Genomic DNA, 22,144 nt, shown 5'->3' on the forward strand with positions numbered 1-22,144 from the left:
CAATAGAGGACTGTCTGTTTGTCTGTATGACCAGAACTGATCTGGCTAAAAATTAACCAAATTGAAAGTAAACTGCAACACACTGCCTGCAGGAACCTTAGTACTGTGATAATGGATTGGGTGAGGAGACTATACAGAAGTTGTGGCGAACCTCTACATGAAATTGAGATTAACTTTATATGGATTAACTGACAGCACAGCTAAACCTCCAGGTCATCCACTTTCATCTCCACACAGCCTAACAGAAGAAGCTTGTGCTTTCATAAGCTCCAGGTTCTAGCCTCCACAGCCATGTATAACAGGGAGCAATAGGGGAACGTATGATGTTCATTCATATGGTCTGAGAGATCCTACCAGCAAAGACAGGGATGGATCTGTGCCTGCTTTATAGCCTGATTTCACCCTGTGACTGACTTAATCCTCCTCTAAGCCAAGGTCATATTAACCCTCTTTGCACATAAGCCTTCAAATGTCATGGACCTGGAACAGCCAAAAAAGGGTTGAAATCAGCTTTTAGCATATTTCAGACTAAGAAATATATACATATTTCAATAAGGAATATTCTGTCCAGCAAATACAAAAAATTAAGATTTAAGGGGGCAAGTCCAAATAAATAATAAAAAAAATCATACTGAAAATCGTCTTTGTGCAGCACCACCTCCCAAGTTTCTATATTTTACCATCCTCTGCGGTAGAACATCCACTCAGTTGTTGCAACAAGGACACAGTGAGTTACCCAGAGACACTGGCACCTTAGAAATAACATTACTTATCAACAAAGCAGAAAATGATGGGAAATACATATTTCATAGATACCAGCAAGAGTATCTTTGTTCTCTTCCGTGAGAAGTACCTTGTTTGAAAGAATATGTTTGCAGAGTATGACCCTAGGGACTGTGGAAAACACGCAAGAGGCCATTTGGTACCATGCAGAAGGTTTGCTCAGGATAAATAGTGGAGCATGACTAGTGTATCTGGGGCCAGAAAGGGAGTGGGAAGGAAAAGGAGATTTTAGAGCCCAGTTTGTTGATACTGCAGGTTTTTAACACACTGTAGGAAACAGGAAAAGAGTGAGAAACCAGTCTAGAATCTGAGTATGTGAATGAGTGTAAGTTTCACTGAAAACAGTATCATATTCCAACACCTATGTACATTTGACCAACAATAATACAGTACACTCCAGACAACTCATGGGTCTATAATAGTTTATGTCTGCTAAAACATTAGCCTTTGAGTCTCATACGTCATTCTAGTGGTTATCTATATATCACTCTGACACTCCATCCCCAAACATTAATCATTCTGGTCTTGTCATTTTTATATGACATGCACCAATTATTTACACATTTTACACCTTATTTGCACAGTAGAGGCTAGAGATTTGGTAAGGGAGAATACACACATGTTTCTTTGATTGTTTTTTTCTGTATTTAAATAGTGAAATATATAAATGCAAAAAGAATTGAGTCCTACTCCATCTTCCAGCTGCAGACATTAAACTCATTGCATTGTTTCTTTTGACTCAGAGTTGGGTTTATATGCACTAGTTTATTTTTCCAGGCCTATTTTAAAAAGAAAAAAATAGCTGAACCATGATGAAAACTGGGAAAGCTGTTGGCATTGAGAACATCTGTTTACCAAGAAGAAGAAGAACTATGGGTCTCGTGGGACTTAAAACCCAGTCAGCTGCATTACAGAGGAAGGTTCCATGCAAACATTTCCCATATAGGAATCCCTACAGAAGCAAATTAGGATTAACCCAAAGCTTTGAGATTTTTTCCTCTCTCAGCTGTGGGATCAGAGGTTGTCATGAGGCATCAACACTAAGCAGGGAATAAGGAAGGAGCCTGGTTCCTGCAGGGTCAGGGAGCAGTTGTTGAGGAGGGGGGAGTCAGGCAAGAAACACAAGTGAAGTGCAAAGGCAGCAGATCCTGCAGTGTGACACCTGCTCTGAAGTGCCGTAGGTGAGCTCCATCTTAGCATCGTGTTAGTGCTGCTGTGAACACCATGTGTAAATGACCCATACTGCCTCCAGCTCAGATACCCTACTCTTCACACCAGAAACTTGTAGGTTGCAATGCAAAGACCTTGTGAGTCACGCTATAGGACCTCAGCATACTCGGTGTCCGATGGCACAAACAGCATCTGAAGAAAACCAGAAATACTGTTCCTGTTTGCTGCACCAAAGTCAATAGCCCAAGGGCAACGCTGGTAGTTGGTTGTAAACCCTGGAAGTTGAAGATGTTTTCTGGAGGCAAACGTATTTTGAGGGCATTTAGGCTTACATTCATTTCCAAATTCAGAATAAAAGAAACAGGACTGGTGTAACAACTCATTATTTAAGTTGATTATATACAAAATTTCTCATCAGGTTATTTACGAACATAAATATGACAGTTTTTAAAAGTTGGATTTAGAAAAAAATCTTGTATAATGTCAAGTCCAGGCATCTTACCTTATTTTACAGGTATACTGAAAGCAAAATAAAGACATTGAACATAATAATTTCTTTTATATTCCACTTAGTCACAAGCACTTTTAAATTACCATTAAAAATAAATTATATGTTTCCATTTTACTTCCCAGCCACCCAAAGATGACACATAGGGTGAAAGGAACTTCTCAGTAACTACCAAATAATTTACGACCAAATAAATTTGTAGACAGCACCAATTTAATAACCAACCAAGAGGTGACAGTACAAAAAGATTTGTGGAGGTAACCTCATACCTGAGAGTGGTCAATGTCATATTAAATTAAAGATCTCTCTCTTGTGGAAGCCAGCTAAAAGCCTAAGGAAAGGATTTATTAACTCATTTGTCATTAAACCCAGCATTTTCTCAATACGCTAGAATTACTGGAAAGTTCATACAGCCAAACATGAAAGGGGTCAAAGTATTCCAGTCTGGTAAGTGAGGTTACAACTGTCCTCTTTTTGCAGACATGTGCCCTACGAATTAGGTTCCCTATGATCGCTTCTGCTGTCTCAGCCTTACAAACATTTATAAATTACAGCAAAAACACTATAGAAATGACTGCAGAATTTATCACCAGCACAACAGCAGTATTTGTCATTACAAGAAGACAGACATATACTTTCTCAAATTGTGAGTAACTTGGGAATATGAGCAGTCTGACACAGCTTCCATTACAGTGACTGGCAACAGCTTTAATAACTAACTACACGGGGGAATAAAAATCAGCTTTCTGATGAGCTGATATAGCATTTGACAGTATTTCCATTTTTAGGAGGTGACAAAGCATAAAAAATGTCAGTAAAGTTCAAGGATAAAGTGATCTTGCTATAGAAGACCGTAACTCTTAACTGATCTTGGTAGGAGCTCTGGCAGCTTGTACTAAACCTCAGACTGGTGCAAACTGTGCATTTCTGGATTGCTCCTTTGTAAAACTGATTTGAATGAGCATGTTTATACATGTGATGTTTTTTAGGTCTGTCCCATGGAAGAAATAGGGACACCTTCTGGAAACACCCTCAACAGATGCCTGGCATGGGGGTTTTGGCATTTCCAGAAAGTGTCTTTAAGTAAGATGATGACCTTGTGCACATCCCTGTTTGAAATTTTTCTTTCTTTCATGTACTTTAGGAAGGTTGGATAGACAGAGGGTCACAGAGATCGGCATCTGAAGTGCTGAATAGTTGAAGGCCCCGAAGAAAACAGAGGGCACAGTTTAAGCAGAAGAATTGCTGTTGTGCTGCCTCTGGATGGTGCTGTTTGAGTCTGACACCTCAGAGCTGCTGTGAAGGTATAACCAGGTCCTTCTCCGTCTGAAACTCATGCATTGTAGCATGACCTAAAGCCAACTGAAAATAGGGACTTTAAAGTGGGTCCTTTTTTGAAATGTAAGGGCATGCCACAGAATTTTTACCAAATTTCCTTCGTTTCATATATAAACAGCAGCTGCTAGACAAACAGAGCCTTCTAAGAACTATTTGTTTCCAAGTCACTCAGTTTAGAATTAATTTTTCTGGGAAACAGTTATAATGTCATAGCAAATACATTTTTGCCCCCTGATACTTATTTTGCAAAATGAAAACCAACAGTTACAGCTTTAACAGGCAATGAGCACAACAACTACTTAACAGTTTGTTCTTGGCAGGATCTGACCATGTCCCAATACCCTACAGATTAATGTTTTTGTAAAGGAAAAATGCAGTATTCAGCAGGGAAAGAGATTATTGCTGGCTGGAGTGCAAAGCAGAACATTGCTTCCTCTGTTCACTCCTAGCACAGTATCTCTCCTCAAAACTCGGCCATCCCACCTCTCAAAGAAACCTGCATTGCAGGCACCCCTTCGAGCAGCAGATAGCCCAATCACTGTCTTGGAAAGCACTTCGTGTGAGATGTTTGGCATAGTTTTACTTGCAAACTATATTACAGGCTCCCTGTGCAGGGCAGAGGAGGATGAACATTTTTGCCTTCTATCAGCTCAGCTCAATCAACCATTACTTGAGGACTTTGACCCTTTCCACGTGCTGGATATCAGAGCCAAAGCAAGCATGTATGAGTAAGGTTTTCACGCTCTGCCAAGTTTGACGATGTGTCTTTTCTCCATGGGAAGAATGATAGCAATTCACAGAACAGGCAAATGGAGGGACTTAATAAGGCAGCCCCTGGCACTGGTCCCACATGTCTGTGCTGCTGGACAGTCCGTGTCACTGGCTTCCCAATATCCCTCCTCCCCAGCTGGGTCACCACTCCAGCAGCAAGGCCTGACGCAAATCCCATCACCTGGCAGGAGGATGTGCAACAGGTGACAGGCTCCATCCTGCACCGAAGCATGGGGCACCAGACCAAAATCCATCAGGTCTGCTCTGCCGAGGTGCAGACCTCTTATAACTTTGCAGATTATCTTGATCCAGGGTCATAGTGCAGGAACCGTTATTCAAGATAGCAATATTAGGTGAAACAAAAAGAAAAAACCCAACTACTCATTTCACATATACTACCATACAGCATCACCTTCTGCTGCGGTGCTGTCCCAGTAGGTGATGTTGAGCCAGTGGCTCCCTCTGGGGAAATTAAATCGATTTATTCATCAATCCACATAAGGCTTTTTGTCAAAGGTTAAGAATTTGTTACAAATTTTCCATTAGTTTACTTTTATAAAGAGAGGAAGAACAAAAGATCCTTTTCCAGCTGTACTTCAACTTCATAGAAAGGAAAACACAGACATTTTAATATTTCCTGATTTATTTACATTTTAAACTTCACCCAGAGTGATGTTTCCATGACCCTGCTCCTTCAGCCCTCCCTAGACTGATGCACCACAGACCACTAACCCCTGTGATGGAAACGCTAATTTCATGGAGATGAACCAAAGCAGTGTCAGCCCTTTGCTGATCAGATAACCAAAGAGAAGTATTTTGAGGCAGAGTTATGTGGATGGATAAAGTGCCAAGTAGGGAATACACAGAAAGATCTGGACGTGTTTTGATTAGGACAGATTGACTATATCTACAGGATAGGGTAAAATAATTACAGCCAAAGTTTCAAATCTGTTCACAGCAAGTAGGGTATTTACTATTGATTACAGGAAAATCAAATTGGACCTTGGACACTGACAGTAAGAGTGAGGAGAGATGGGTATTCCTGTGATCTGCCTATTTAACACTCAGAGACTTGCCACATCAGTATCAAAACTGCCTCGTTATTCAAGCTGTGAGGTTGTCTCTGCTAAATATATGCTTGGCATTGATGAAGTGGTTACTGTTCATGCACACTTGCAGTGCCTACGGGAACGGTATTAGGAATAAGAGTCACCAAGAGTACAGCTAACCTTGAAGGTTATTGCCCTCTCAGAGTGAGAAATATCTGACAGTATCTTCAAAATACATTTTTTTTAATATTAAACATGAACACAGCAGTACCAAAACTATGTTGAATGGAAATAAGCTACACTTTAAAACCAGCAGCATTATCATATTTTTAAACAGATTTATGCAACCTCTGTCTATGCTATGCAAGAAAGGACTGTTAGGATGGGAAGGCTGGATTTTCAACAGCCTTCAGGCTACATCCATGCTGCAGTTTGTGTCCATCAATCCAGCAGGAAGAAATATGGAGAGGAATTACTAATGAAGTAGAGGGCTGTGGTTGCCCGTAGGCCTTCCAAGAAATGTGCTCAGGAGCAGCATTTGCATTGAAGCCCTCAATATATTTTGGACATACTTCATAAAAGCTCTCCTGGTCCATGCCAGAGTGACAGCAATACCTCTTCTTGTTTCATTTTGGGGCAGTCATTCCCTATGAAAGATGTCAGCAAGGGATAATTCTGCATAGCAGAATGGCATCTTTTACAGGGACACCTAGATCTTCTCTGATTTCTGATATTTTCCACTTCTGATAATGCCAGAAATTCCCTGAAGGACTTAGTTAAAGGGGTTTTAATTTTTCTGGTTCTTCAGACATATTAAAAACCTCACAGCCCTTACAAAGAATGAGGGAAGATCTGTGCAGGTCTGTGGTAATGCCTCTGAACTCAGTGAAGCTGACCTGCATTTGGAGACCACGCGTTCCTTTTGTTTTACAGTATCGCCAATTAAAAACCCTTGGCTAAACTTCATTAATCTCTTTCTTAATTGTAGAAATACAAGACTTAACCAGCTCAGGAAAAAATATCTTGAAGAATCCTATTTTACAACAGAATCTTTAATGCTTTTTAATAAGGAAATTTATTGCAGTTCATGGTTTTCATTTCCTCACAAAAAACGCAGCAGAACAGATCTTCTCAATCAAATGCATTTCTGGCCCTGCTCCACCTTCCCATTAACTGTGAATCATAAGCTAGCACTGAAAAATAAACTTGATTTACTTTACATAGACAGTGAACAGAAAATAAAAGTAGCTGAAATATTTCAGGTGCTAAAAAAGAAGGCTGCAAAGCTGAATTTTAATCCCAAGTAAGTGACCTGGAGCGCAGCTAGTGCATGTTCTTAAATGTTACGGTCCGTGCTGTGCAGAGGCTTTCTGCTCCTGGCTTAATGCATGTGACAGCTTCGCTGATGGGCCCTCCTAGGTCTCTGATGCTGTGCTTTGGATTTAATGCTCCAAACAGTTTGAAGAAAAATGCCTTCCCCTAAGAGCGTTAATTATAAGACTCTCAGAAGTCAATTGATTACAATCTCCCATTATTCATTACCTAAAGCATTACACCTGGAGCTCTAACTGAAGTATTTATGACCCTCATCCAACAGATAGTTCGCTGTGCCAAACTCCAGGCAAGATCTGCCGGTACCAAAAAGTACGCCTGTAATGCGCTATAAAACTGCCATGAGCAGACAGCTGTTAACTTCTCGATGAGCTAAGGATGAACAGAGCCTAAAGGACAGCAAAGTCCAGATTGCGCAGAGGAAGGAGGAGGCAAGTGCAAGGCTGCAGACTTGGAAAGGCTACGGCAAGTCAGGCACGCTCGCTTCCCTACCAGAAGGGTTAAAGCTGCGTGGAGAGTAACAAGGGTGTAAGGAGAAGATGAATGAGTCTACACAGCATATTCTAGGTGGACGCAGCATGCTACATGCTGAAAAATAGCTGTGTGTTCACAAATATTGAGGAGACACACCTAACAAACCCTTCAGAGATGCCGGGTGTGTCAGCTTTGCCATGGCATGGGCATGACATTTTGTCAATGGACTTTTTCCATGAAGGAGTGCAGACAACGCACTGCCCCTATCAAAAGTGTAAATGTGTCTTAAAAGCTTGTCTCTCCTGTGTGCTTTACCGACACTGCTACAGCCACTGGAACACCAGGGTAGTAACCATATGGAAACAGGAGAGAAATTAATCTTCCTGAGCTGCTTAGCAAACATATGCTTGGACAGATAGGCTTTATTCAGGGCTTTGAAGTCCTAAAATGAACATCCAAATCAAAGATTTGCTAGTGCAGGCAGAGAAGCAGAAGGTTATCGATGCAGACAAACAGTGCTTGGCAGGCGGGGAGCTGAATGCTGCGGCAGCTGCCATCTCCAAACAGGTTTTATTAAAGCGTTACAAGACCACATGCACCCCTGCGCAGCCAGTGCAGGTGCACGAGAGATGCCTGGGTTTGGGATTAGCTGTTTGACTTAACAAGGTGGTTTCCACTTTCAAGGAGACCCAAAGCAGAACCAGGAGCACTGCTTGCATCCTCACAAGTTTTCGTAAAGCCCGCTGCGGGTAACTAAAGAGAAAGGGGAAGCAAGGTACCCTCTGTCCCACAAACTTCAACTTTTCTCAGCTCTGGCAGAGCCACCAAAACATGGGCAACGGCAACACGGTCTGAACCACTGGGGATTTCTGTGGGTTTCTGGTTCTTATTATTTTTATTTTCCTGTGGCTGTTTTCATGCATCCTTAAAGATGACGTCAAGAGGTTTGCCTGATTACCGGTAGCCAAACTTTCATTGACTCAAAAAGGGGCAAGTTCCAACCTGAGACAGAAAACCGACCAAAATATGAGGGGAAAAGACATAGATGTAGCAGATAAAAGGGAGAATAATCCTGTCCTCATTTTAAGTTGCAGTTTTTACCATATTTACTACTCTTCCTTCCTCCCAGTGTTTGCTGAGCCGTGCAACTGAATCATGCATTTAAGTTTATAGAAGAGTCTTCCTACAGCAAATAGAGTGGCAACTTATCTATGCAAATTAAGAGTGAACAATTAAAAAGATACTTTAGATGATATTGGTAATAGGAATATTTATAGGGAAAAATTAACACCATTTTAAAGGAAAAAATTAGTAACTTGTAGCTTGAGGGCAGGAGGAACTGACATGATGTTATTGCACACTTTATGCCCATGTAATATTAATGCAATTGCCATGACAACTGTGACATCCCCTGAAATTATACACCTTTACAATTACAGAACATCTTCTGAAGGCAAAACACATCTGCAGTTGGCAGGAAGGCTGCTACAGTCTAAAATCTACCTCCTCTTTTTATAAATTCTTTCTTCTTCTATAAATTCTTTTATAAAATTCTTTCTTCTGAAGGCTATCACAATAAATTAGTTTCTAATTTGTGTCTGAACTAAGCTTAGCTATGGCTGTCTTTTTTCTTTCTTTTTTTTCTGTAGTGAAAAATAAACATATGCTTTAAATTACACAATTATTGTTTAAAGGCAACAAGTCATGCAAGAGGAAAAACAAGTCTGCACAAAGCAGCTGACCAAAGTCTTGTAAGAACTGAAAGGTTCAACGTGTCCAGACCAATCATGGCTACATCCACCAGCCATCTCGCTTAATCAGGAGCTAAGGCAGGATGCATAATTTACATTTCTGTAGCGTTAGCACAGTGTTTTCAGTGAACAAATAATCTGAATCACACTGAAAACAATATGGGAATCTATATAATCTGGAGGCCTGAATAGCAGCCATAAACTAATTGCTCAGTAAAGTAATATAAAGGCCACCAGACACCGCGTCATGACAATGTCATCCTTCTCATAATGTACTCAAAAAAATCAAAATGATGTAACCAGGCTTTAGTAACAATGTCTCACTTGTAGAAAAATGCCTCATGTGGATTACATACACTTCAGTCCTCTTCTTTTTATCGTCTCATTACAATTCCTTTCAAATTGAAACCAGGCTATGATTCACATGCCCATTTCTCCACTCATTTCAATACGAAGAGAAAGCATCAAGCACCTCAGGTGTATTAGAAAGAAAATGAAGACTTATGAAACAAGAAATAGTGAAAACAGAGTGCTAAGTGTACTGCCCACAGCAGAAACCGGGGTGAAGGTTCAAGGTAGCGACTACTTAACTTTTATTGCCCTGTTACTGCGGGAGGACACACTGGATGGTGTCAGAGGGATATCAGGCTCACTTTGTGCAGTGGCTGAAAGTCCTTAGCCAACAAAAATATCTTAAAAGGATTTGTGTCCATGTGTATCTTCATAAAAAGCTCCAGCTACAGAAGGAAGTAAGACAAAGAGAGGACCCTCTGATCCATTAAAATCAAGGTCAAAAGTCCAAATCCTATCACTGGGTAAGAGACTGGATTTAGACTTTTCACTAGTATCTGTCTTCACCATGTCCTGGTTGGACACACTCATGTATCTTCAGCTTTATTCCCGGCTGTTTTGCCTTATAAACTACTGCAGCATAAACACAGCATATTGAGAACTTACACTGAGACGTGCCGGTATCCACTCTACGTACATCGGCAGAACAATCCCGCACTGGTTTATCTTCCTTACAACCCAAGCAGCCGGCAGGAGCACAGCTCTGGCAGTCAGGGATGCTCTGCCTCCAGAGCCATCTCCAGGCAGAGGAGGAGAGCAGTGCTCCAGTGCCAGCAAGAAGAGGGGTGGCTGGTCCTGACTAAAGCGTTCAGCAATTAGGATGCTGATCTCAGTCATGGACACAGCTACTGATAAAAACTATCCAGCATCCTCACTGTTCTACTCAATAAATACTGGCTCCATCACGTGCCTGTCTTGTGAAAAAAGTTAAAACCGTTCGAGACAGGCTCTGTGCAAATATGTGACCCCACTTAGGGGAACACAGAAAACACTGCCTCTCAATTAATTCCTACTGTCACCAAGTTTATAGCAGATGTGAAATTGGCCTGTTGACACAAATTCTTGAACATAACTTAGGTCTCTTCCTGACAGTGGCTGACTAATGCAATATGGGGTAGGAGATGCTAAGGAGAGAGGGGGAGCCTTGGAGAGAGGTACTTGCTATTTGGGTCAAACCTCTGTAGGCTTTGCCACAGTAAGAACGGCACCACAGCACGGGTGATCAAATATGGTCTAAGTATAAATACAGACAACAGTCTTACACTTTCTGATAAAAATTGTAAAACCAGATAACTAACCAAGAAATACAGAACGGAACAAATGCTTCTTGCTAAAACCCTCCCTGCCAAAGTTTATTTAAAAAAAAAACAAAACACAAAAAAACCCACCAAACCAAACCAACAAACATCAAAGTAGACTAAATCTGAAAATCCTAAGGATGCATTTTATCTTACACAGGGTTAAATTTTTATATATGCATATGTGTTAAAGAACCTGGAGAGGTTGTATAACACCTTTCTTTGGAAAACAGTGCAGTCAGCCAAACATCAGTCTTACGCAAAGCTCAGTCCTAGTAATATGATGATTTCACTTATGACGCTCGCTTCTGTGATTATGCTGGCAGGAATCATTGAGCCACCCACTGTAATAGATATTAGACCATTTTGTCTCAAAGCTGTTTCTTGGATATACATTTCTATACCCTCAGTAAAACAAAACCACCTCTGAAGCTGAGCAGAACAAGTGGAAGATTTCAGCCAAACCTGCTCAAACTGGTAGGATAATCTAAGGCAAACATTGCTAAATCTTCACCTCTGTATGGAGCAAATCAGGCTATAGCCCCATCTGAGGGACTGAGGGATCACAGCAGGCAACCCCCTAACGCACAGCTCCCCAGCAGAGCTCGGACCCCACTCCTGGAAGCCTGACAAACACCCGGCTCCAAGCACTACATCATGCTTCCTCAGTTTACAATTCACCCTGGAGCTTTTATTATTCTTGTTGTTACTTGGATTATCATAACACCAATAAACACCGTGAAGAACACTACTTTGAAAACAGAGAGGATGCGCCATAACCTTGAATAAGTTCTGTAGCCTCAGCACAAAGCAAGAATCGAGAGATTACACACATGCTGGTGTAAAAGAGCAGCGAAATAATATCAGTCAGCATGACCAGCAAGGATCCCAGCCCACCAGCGGGCTAGCTGTTATAAACTAAGCCAATGCAACTGCGCTGATTTACTGAGAAAACATCCTGTCTAGTTTGTGTTGTACTTAACTGCTTCTCCATATTTATTTATAAAAATCTTAAAGCAACACAAAAGCCTGCAGCAACAAAGCCGGGGCCTGCTGTGCACCAGCTGCCTGCGGTGACGGAGCGTGACGGATAGCCCCAGCCCGGAGGGCTGAGGACTAAGGCAGTCCCCCAGCAACCACAGACACCGGCTGCTTCAGGCACTACGATCTTTGTTGCAAGAGTACTTTCCCACTGTGCCCATTTCCATCAGTGGGAAATAATTACTGCTGTCAGGGCTGATCCTGTTTTCACTTATTTCAGTGGGAGAGAAAAGACCATGAGAAAGAAATTACAGGGCTGGAATTTTAATCCTAATGCATCTTTTGGGAAGAGTGAAATACAGACTCCCCTGCTTTCCAGTGTTGCCTGCTGGATGGGCAGAGCCTTGTACCCCCAGCCCAGGGCTTTGCTCCAGGACTCCGCCATGGATCCAACCACAGCCCCGCTCCCGGCGCCCCAGCAGCACCGTGACATGCACATCGTGTCTTCACAACACAGATGTTGAGGAAGCAAACACATATCCCACGCAGAAATCATTCCTTTTGGGGAAAAAAATAAAAAAATGCACGACAACAACCTGGTGTACAAGCAAGAGCTCATGAGCAGTTGGGAAGAGAGGCGGGACAGTTTCTTCGAGGACTCAGTTCACCCCTGGGTTTGTGTTTTGGGAGCAGAGAAAAAAATTTAGAATGCTATTTTTGTCTCCTGGACAAATTCAGTGAGTCTATTTCGGCAAATTACCGTCATTAAATGCATCTGAATGCAGCTGTAAGTAGGGGAAAAAGCAAAGATAGTCATACACAGAATCATGCTGCCAGGACTATGGCAAGAGTAATTAATATTTTAGAGGAGGTTGGAAGAAACTTATAATAATGCTAAATTATGAAATAACCAAGTCAGAAGAGATTTTTCTTTCTGCCTTCCGCTGTTGAAGATGAATTCTTGATAAATCCCAAAGGATATTCCCTCCCCTCTGCAGTCCCCACCCTCTCCCCCCCTGCAAAAAAAGGAGGGGGGGAGGCGGAAAGGCTTCAAGTGTTCTGCGTAGAACGAGTCTGAGATCAAAGGAGATGAAGTTAATAAAAGGGGGTCTGACACCGAATATCAGTCATAACTTGTCCATTTTATTTCCAGCCTCCCCTACAGGTGTTTATCACTTTTTCCATCTGTTTCAAGACAGGGTCTTAATGATTTTGGGAAATCAGATGTGCTAAAATAATGCTAAAAATATTTCAGTTGCAAAATATGATGCTTCATAAAACACCAGAAGGCCAGCAACAATTCATAGGGAAGTTTTCACTATTCGAGAACACTTTTTTTTTAATAAAATTGCATTCTGAATCATAAAAAAAAACCAACAAAAAAACCAGGAGAGAGAGGACTCCCCAAAGACTTTTAAAGCTAAACAAAACTTTTTGTACATTAACATTTAGAAATTTCGTTAAAAAGGAGGAAAAACATTGAAGACATTTTAAAATATACTTTCCTAATAGAGGTCCCTGAATGGATGTTCACCTACCCAGTTTGTATCTTTTATTTATAAATTTTCAGATAAAAGCAAGAAATTTCAGAGAAGTTTTTAAGGGACATGTAACACATGCTACTAGAGCAAACATTATAATAACGGGATATAGTGTGTCACCACTTGCCTGCAGAGCCAGGTAAGACGACTCTGCTACTCTGATGCAATTGTAAAGCGTATTAATTGACAACACGCTGGAAGTTGACTTTGCATTTAGCCTTGCCTGGGAGCGCATACATGGTTAATCCCACAGCTCAGATGACAGTGGTAACTTATGTTAGCTAAGCTGCTCCGCTGAGTACATGTGGATGTGTGAAAGGCCAGTTTCTATTCTCTCTCAGCCAAGCTCCTGACTCATTATTATTTTGCAAAAATACCCACTGCTTCTGTTTCTGACTAATTCACTAAATCATAATCTCTTTCTATGCTTTAACATGTTCATTCCTCCATTGCTTTGAGGCAGCCTGTGTTTTCACCTGAAACAAAGATTGAAACCCAGAAGTAGATTTTAGCTATCAACACTTGCATGTATTTTGCAGCATCATTTTACAAAGCCAGGAAGAAGTCTAGCGTTCCTCCTCCTGAAGCAGGGCAGTAAGGCAACATGAATGACCTTGTAAAGCACACTTCAGTGTGCTCTGTTTAAACTGCTCCAGGGCCAGCTGTGATAGACACTGCAAAACCAAGAAAATCACATGCCAAGAAAGGCAAGCAGCCAAGAGCCATTAAGCCCACTATAGGTTGTATTATTTTCAACCATTTATTTGTGACTTAGTGACAATACCCTCTCCACTGCCTTACTTCCACTGCATGTTATTTTAAATGACAATACATAGACAATCTTGTACTGCAAGACTCAAGGTGATAACAGATTTTCAGCCAAATTCTTGGCTTACAGGACCCAATAAATATGCAGTTATTTAATGTGACCAGACCTAATTACCTGGCTGAGCAACTTGGCTCTCCATGTATTTAAAAGACCCACAATGATGAGCATCAAATTTAAATGTGTAATTTTAATCCCTTGCTACAACACACACCCGTAATTCTGCACAGTTGTGTATACCTCCCCAGGAAGCAAGCTGTCAGCATCATGACCACGTTTAAATCGTGTTTCTGAGATTAAACTGGTTTAGACCAAAGGAAAATATAACAACTCACTAGCCTTTGCTACCTGCCACTTGTGTGTCAGCATCTTCACATTACTTTTTCATTTCAGCCTTCCTAGGTGGGAAACTCCCAACTTCCCACTCCAGACTTCCCACGTGCAGCCCAACGCAGTAGCCTGTAGCTGAGAGTACAATGCATAGCAAACGTGCGGCACCGAGAGACTTCTCAACGTTTATTTCTGATAACTACTGCTGTCCATGCTGCTGTTCAGCTAAAGCGGCCATGGTAGGCTTCTGCCATTCATCATAAATCATAACAATAACGGGATTGTCTGTGGATAATCTTCTGGGAGAACTGCTGACAGGGTGGCAGGAGAAAAGACTCTCCATTATGCCCGATCCAGCTTGGAGGAGACCAAAAAGGGGGGTGGGGTGGGGGTGGGGGTGGAGGGGGGAGAGGTTAGGGGATGAGGATTGCAGATCCATGGCCCTGGGGTGCTTTCAAAGCACCTACCATGCTCCAGGCAGCACCCTCCCTCAGCTTTCCGAAGCTCTGATGACAATACCAGGTAGGGCCACCCAGCAGGGCCAAAGGCAGCCTGTTGTCTTCTCACAGCAGCTCTACATAATAAAAAGCCTGAAAAGGCAGAGAGGGTTGGATTCCACCTAGCCCACCAGACTCTCCCTTCCACAAAACAGAGGATGAGGGCAGAAAATATTTCCTCTGTAACATCACCCACATTATGGAGGTGGCTCGGTTCATCGCAAGAGCCTGTGTTGTTGCCCAGGAGCGTCGGAGGGAACAGGACAGTTAGCTCTACAGGACCACCTCTGTTGCTTGTAACTCACCCACTCATCTTCGGTGCCATTTCTCTAATCACCAGCAAAGGGAGCGGCTCCACATTCCACACTGTGGCATTGAAGAATTTTTAAAGCAGATGTTGTTCTACAGGTGTGCAAAGTACCCAAAGCAGAAAGGAAGTCTGTTGTGAAGAATTACAGTATCAAACAAAAAAAAAAAAAAAGGGGGCCAGTTTCCTTTGTTGCATTCATTGGTGCAGTTGTGCCATTTTGCTTCTACCACCTCCCCTGTTACTGCGAAAAAGAATATTGATTGGAGAAAGTAGAAAGAAGTCATCCACAAAAGCCTGAAATGTCAAAATTGGTAAGTATGCCAATTTTAGGGATTGTCTGGTCTAGAATACTCCAAAGAGCATTTGATCTTTGCTTTTTTCCCCCCTCTCCCACAGACACAAGCTGCTGCAAATCTAGGTTTGAAGAAAACAAGTGATCAGTTGCACAAAGAAAAAGATGTGAACTTTGGAAGGTGTTTTATGTCTCTTATTGCTGATTGCTAGGCACGGTAAATATTTGCCTAGAGTATTTACTTTTACTTTGTTAAAATATAGGTCCAGATTTGTTAACATACCCTACCTGCTTTATGTTACCCCAAAGATGAAAAGCAGCCATAAACTTTGCTGAAAAAAAAATTTATTCTGCTTGCTTTGTATGGACAGAATGAAATAAATCAGCAAGAATATACCAGTCAGTGTTGACACAAAAATCTGTCTCCACTGGTAATAGACAATTTGCCTTCCTAAAATGTTAAGTTTAAATGGAAAATGTGTCTCTTGGCTACTGACACAATTTCCATCTTTCCTATAACATTGAGATATGTCTTTAAAAATGCATATTCTGATAGTAGTTCATGTTTTTCAAAGGTCACTTATACCACATTTCCAAATCTGTTGATGATTGAGTTAAACACCAGGGGAATGATTCTTGTAATGGCTTTGGCTGTTCAGTGTCTATTTCTCTCGACTTCCTGAAGGAAATCAAGTCGTGAGGAATATTTGAGTCCCCGGTCACATATGTGAATGCTTCATAAGTGACTTCTGTATTTATTTTCCTAAAAGAAAAGGGATTCATCACCTCTGAATTACTGTATTTATAAAATGTTACATCCAAAGCATACAAAAGTCAACTCAAGCCTTCTGAATAACATTAGTAGGCTTAACATCAGGCTGTAAAGCTGTTTATTGAAGAAAAAAAGTATCTCTGTATGCCTGGCTTTTTAGATTGAAAGCCATTGAATTTGTTCATTACGAATAATTTAATGATCTGAACATTTGTTGTACTTTAAGCTCCAGATACATGTCAGAGAGGTCTCAGAAGGCCATTTCCTCATTTTATTCTCACCTCCCTTACTGTTACACATTGCAGCCCAAAGAAACTGCCAGGTATATATATACAGCAAACCTCGGCAGTACACACAAAATCTGTATGTCATTCAGCTGTTTTCTTTATAGCATGTAGCACTTTGCCTGAGCTGTTAACGGAACCATTTGTGTACCAGTGCAGCCAGATCCACAAGCATTGGTATGTACAAGTGCTGCCTGCTGGTTGTCTTTCCCTCGCTACTAGATCATCTCTATTTTCCCAGTAAATAGAAGATGAAAAGTTCTCAAAACTCTGTCTGTGACTTGATATCCTCGTTTTCAAAAACATTTAACACCTCATAGATCTCAGTCATATTTAGCAAAGCAATTTTGAGGTTGTTTAGCTAGAATCCCCATTTACTGAAAGTCTTGCAAAATTTTACAAGGTTTTGGGGCTTTGTATTACTCTTGAGATGCAAAAAAAATAATTTATTCCTCTCCCAACAGATAAGCGGTTTCACACTGCTTTCAAGACAGCATTGTCTTTAGGAAAGAAAGAGAAGACCACCAGCTTGCATTGTTCAAGCAACAGAAATGTCTTGTTGGGAGCCCTTCTTGTTAGACTTTGGCTGTGATGACTGTTTAGTTACATGATTTAGCCATATGATACACACACACACACACACACACACACACTTAGATTCATCCAAATCCAGAAATATAATATTTTGAGGACAGAATTATAAGCAAACCTACCTGAAAGTAGTAAGGATGCCAGTGAAGAGCACGTGTACTTGCATCACCTCTGAATGTTACTGAAAGTATTAGGCTGCAAAGAATGAAGAAAGTTTCCAACAAACCTGGAATATTCTTTGCTTTGGTAATATCGGATCCCAAATCCCAAATGTTGAATCTGTCTCGGTAACTTAACCAAAAGCACCCCATGTTAACAGCATGTGCAGCTCAGATCTACCAGGATAAAGGGGCCTTCACTGGATACTCATTATTCCACCGTTTAAGATTTGAACACTGACACCCTGGGAAATTCTTCCTCTCTTTCATTCCTGCAGCTTCTAAAAGAGTAAATGTTCATTTGCTTTTGACACTCAGGGCCAAAGTAACTTATTAAAAAAGATGAATAGAGTCAGCGTCAAACATCCAGAAACTCTCAAGAGCCCTAGTGTTAGGCAGAACAGAGTCAGAACTTCACTTTTTACTTCGTTTTAAGAGAGAAAGGAAATAATATTACATATAATAACACCTGACCATACTCAACATGACAGGGCACAGGTAACATCACAAACAGCTCAAATATCCAAAATAAGCCCTCCCAAAGAGGGAGTCATACACTTCTGGGGACTTCAGGTTTTGGCTTTTTGCTCTGCAAACTTGCCATCATCTGCAGGATGTTTGTCTTTTGAATAGAACAGTGACAGCCCTTAGTATTTGAATGTATTATTTTTGCCTGTGAAGACTGGATTCACCCTATGTGGTAGGTATACATACCACCTATGTGGATGGGATGGGATGCATTTAAACAGGATTCTGGAAACAGAACAATCTTTCTGATTTTAACAGTAGGCTGATGTTTTGCCCCAGTGACTCTCTTCACTCTCTTCTTCCATTTCCAGCTCATAGGAAGGGAATAACTATATTGACTTCTTTTAATAAAGCACTTTGAACATTAATATATTCATATAAATAAATCATGCAACACTGCACTATGAATAATTTCTGTAATGTACGAATTGTAACATATTTATTTATGAAGAATTTAAGGACACCATTCATCTGAACCTTGATGAAATGTTTGCACTAAGGTAAAACACTCCACAAGACTTTTAGAAAGCACAGTGCAAAAGGCGGCTGTAAATTATTAATGCAATGAGAACAATCCTTCCTCTTAGTGCCAAAGTACACATGAACAAACTCTTCAAACACTAGCAAAAATTTCTATCACTTGAAAAAAGGAAGCAAGAAATAACATGGGATTCTTCAGCACTGAAATTCAATAACTTTTGAGATTTGACTTCTGCTAGGAGTCTAGTGTGCAGCCATTAACACATTTAAAGAGACCTAACCACACCCCTTGGAGAAAAGAAAAGCCAACAACCAAGTAAAAAAAAAACAAACCCAAACCAAAACCCAACCAAACCAACAAAAGTAAGAAAATTCACAGAAATTTGGAATATAGGTTATAATTGCAAATCTTTCTCCTAACATAACAATATAATTGGCTGTTGAAGTAACCACTTTAAATAAGCTCATGGGTTACAAATTTCATTTGAAACCAATACCTTTAGTTTTGAGTCAAGGCACTTCAGAAGAAACAGTTTTCATCTGCTAAAACCATTACCATTGTTCTCTAGAAAGTAGGAGAGTACGTAACTGAGCAGACCCTGCACTTCCTTTACTGGGACAATAGAGTCATTTTTCTTCTTCTTTGTGGTTGTTCAGTTTTGCTGTTTTTAAGCAACACATACGAATTCTGACAGCTGAAATGAAGTGCTAACTCGTGTCTCACACATTATCGGGTGATTTCATTAACCGGAGAAATGAAGAGAATAAGAACCTGCAAACCCACAATTTCCTTAACTGTATTGGCATAAAGAACACAACATTAAATATGTAAGTTTTATCACTGGCTTCATCACTTAAGGAAAAAGCGTATATGAATGTACATACTTTTTTCCAAGATAAAAATGGGTGTCCCAGAAGAAAGCTCAAATGACCCTACTTTCCTGTTCTTCACTGCATATTGGCTCAGCCAGAGAGCTAACCAGAGATCATTTCATTCAAGCATAGGATTGTGAAAGAATGAAGATTACTACTTTTATTCTCAGGACTCAACCCTTGTTTTAGAAAGGTGACATCATTCCCAAGCACTACTAAACTGAAACAGGACTGACCTGATTTCCTGCTAGTTCACGTACCTCCCTTAAAAATGTGTTTGACAGTCTGTGTCCACAGCCTTGCAGGAAGAGGATGCTTATTTTTAGAAACATCCTCGAATGTTTCCACCAGTGAGCAGACCTGTAAGCAACCAGCACAATTGCTAAACCTCACCAATTCAACTGTTTTGTTGTTTCTGAAGAACGAAGTTAAATAGACTGCAGTGGTGGATTTATAGAATGCAACCAGGCACCAAAGACTGGAAAGAGCAATATAATCTTAAGTTCTTTTTTTATTACCATTTTAATATTAAAAAACAAATACTCAAGAAAACAAATTGCGATGACAGCTTATTTTTCCAAACAGAACGATTGACAAACAGTTTCATAACAAACAGTTATGAAAGTATTACAACATTCAGACCATACAATTGAGATCTTTGGTAGAGACGCAGACCAGCTTCAGAAAGTTTGACCTCCAGCAGCAAATCTGCCTTTTTGCTTTTCTTCCTAGTCCAACAGCATCTGTTCTGCCATATTATCTACCATAAAATTCCTGACAGGAATTCTGCACTATTTTGCTGGATTTTTCTTCACCCCACTCAATTCTAAAACAATATTTCTTGAAAAGAGACAGAGACAGAAGTTGCAGATCTTCAGGTTTGCCATTTTATACCCCAGAGTACCAGAATCCCCATCTCCATGGTAGCTTTCCTTGGGTTTGGGAAATCCTAAGTAGTCCATATTCTGTAACTGCATGGATTCACCACCCTTGAGAGTGCTAAGGCCATAGAAGGCCTTAAATACAACATTATCGCCCATTCTTCTGCCTCAATCATAAATAATTTACCCCTAGGTCCTTCATGGTAAGGCAAAATTGTGTTGCTTTACTTTGTGCTTGCCGGGGGCAGGAGGATGTGCCAACACAGGCTGCACACTGGGGACACATGGTATGGTTTGAAATCAAGTAGCTGTTGGCACCTAGGAGATAGACATCACAAAACGCTTATCATCCCATACAGAAGATGTCCTTATTACTATCCCACTGCCATCTTCCCTGCCCTCCATGCTCCATCTTCTTCCACAAGACCACTCTGAGCTCCTAAGGCTGCTTGGCCTCTGTAAGGACAGCCTTTCCTTGGTACAGATCCCAGATGCTGACCTCCCCAGGAGAAGGAACATCAGCAGCTTTTCCTGCAGTGCCCACTCCAGGTATTTTGCCACCACGAAGAGAAGCAGATCACACAGTCTGCATCCCAGATCTGGTTGAAAAGCAGCAAGAGTAACAGCAACTCCCAGGGGATGTCCCCCCAAAGGATGCTGTGGCTATTGTAATTCACAATGGAGCAAATCCCTGTAGCAATGCAAAGGAATCAATCCAATCCCTCCAGAGCAGGCAACAAGGAAAAACAGGGACAGATCATTAGCATCAAACCTTCACACAGCAGCCCCAGACCAACACTCCCATCTCAACTGCTGTTTTCCACAGTTACAGAAAAGCTCATTCCAGGTTGTCATCTCTAGGCTACCAGCAAAACAGGGAGATCATCCAGACTGCATGGAGGGCACTGCCATCCTCTCCCTCTCCACACTGAAGGATTTTTAGCAGTAGTCAGTAGGTCATCTCAGTAAAGGCCCTTCTCCAAGAAGTCTTTTCTTGGTATGATAGCAAACTGAACATTCTTACTAAACACTCTGTTTTGAGGTCCAGTAAGTGAAGTACAGATATGGGCCACAGTGAGTGTCTTCAGACTAAAACAGTTCCTCACCATGAAAACACTGCAGAATTTAGTTTCACCAGTTCCCAGGCTGGCACGTACAAATCAGTGTGGGTCATCCATTAGGAGGTTAATTGTCAAAATGTTGCAAACAAGAGAAGAAGGAACAACAGAAATACATGTTGTCTCATGGACTACATTCAAAGGAAGGTCACGGTTACCAAGAAAAGAGCAGTTCCTTGGTCGTGCTTTCTAATCTGAGACTCCACACCCAGAAGACCCCATGGCAACACACTTCTCTGGCTCTAGAGGAATGGCAGGTGTTCAGGAAGCTGCCCTGGTGGAGGCCAAGTAGGTTGCCACCAAGGCTGTTGGCAATCTCTTCCCAGTCTCCTCCCTGCATGCTGGATCCTCACCAAAACTGTAAAAATAAATCTTAAAAAATTGTTTGTTTCAATGTTTTCTGCTCCTACTCTTCTTCCAAACAGCAAGCTTTTTGCCAAGAAGGCAGCCCACATAGAAGGGTTGATACAGAAATGCAGGCTGCTAGACAGGAGAAATATTATGGAGGAACACTTTATCTCCACGGATAAAAGGCTGGCAGCAGCAGGGAGAAATGCCCTGAAGCCTGTAGCGGTAAGCTGCTGTTGCAGAGGATCACAGAAACCACTGATCCTCCACAATGATTCACAGGGCTTGTAAAATGACAGAATTATAATAATAACTTAAAGCAATTGTAATTGTATTATGAAAGCTGCGAACAGGGACTTGTCCTCCTTTTCAGCAGAGATCCCTGATAGCACCGCCAGCACTGATTAACCCCAGGCATGCAACCGTCATGGACCAAACCACACTGGAAGTGAATTGTGGCATCACAAGCTTAGGCCACCAGCAGATGGTTGTCTTTCTTTGATCTGATT

Source organism: Falco punctatus, assembly GCF_963210335.1.
Source record: "Falco punctatus genome assembly, chromosome: 6".
NCBI classification, from domain to species: Eukaryota; Metazoa; Chordata; class Aves; order Falconiformes; family Falconidae; genus Falco; species Falco punctatus.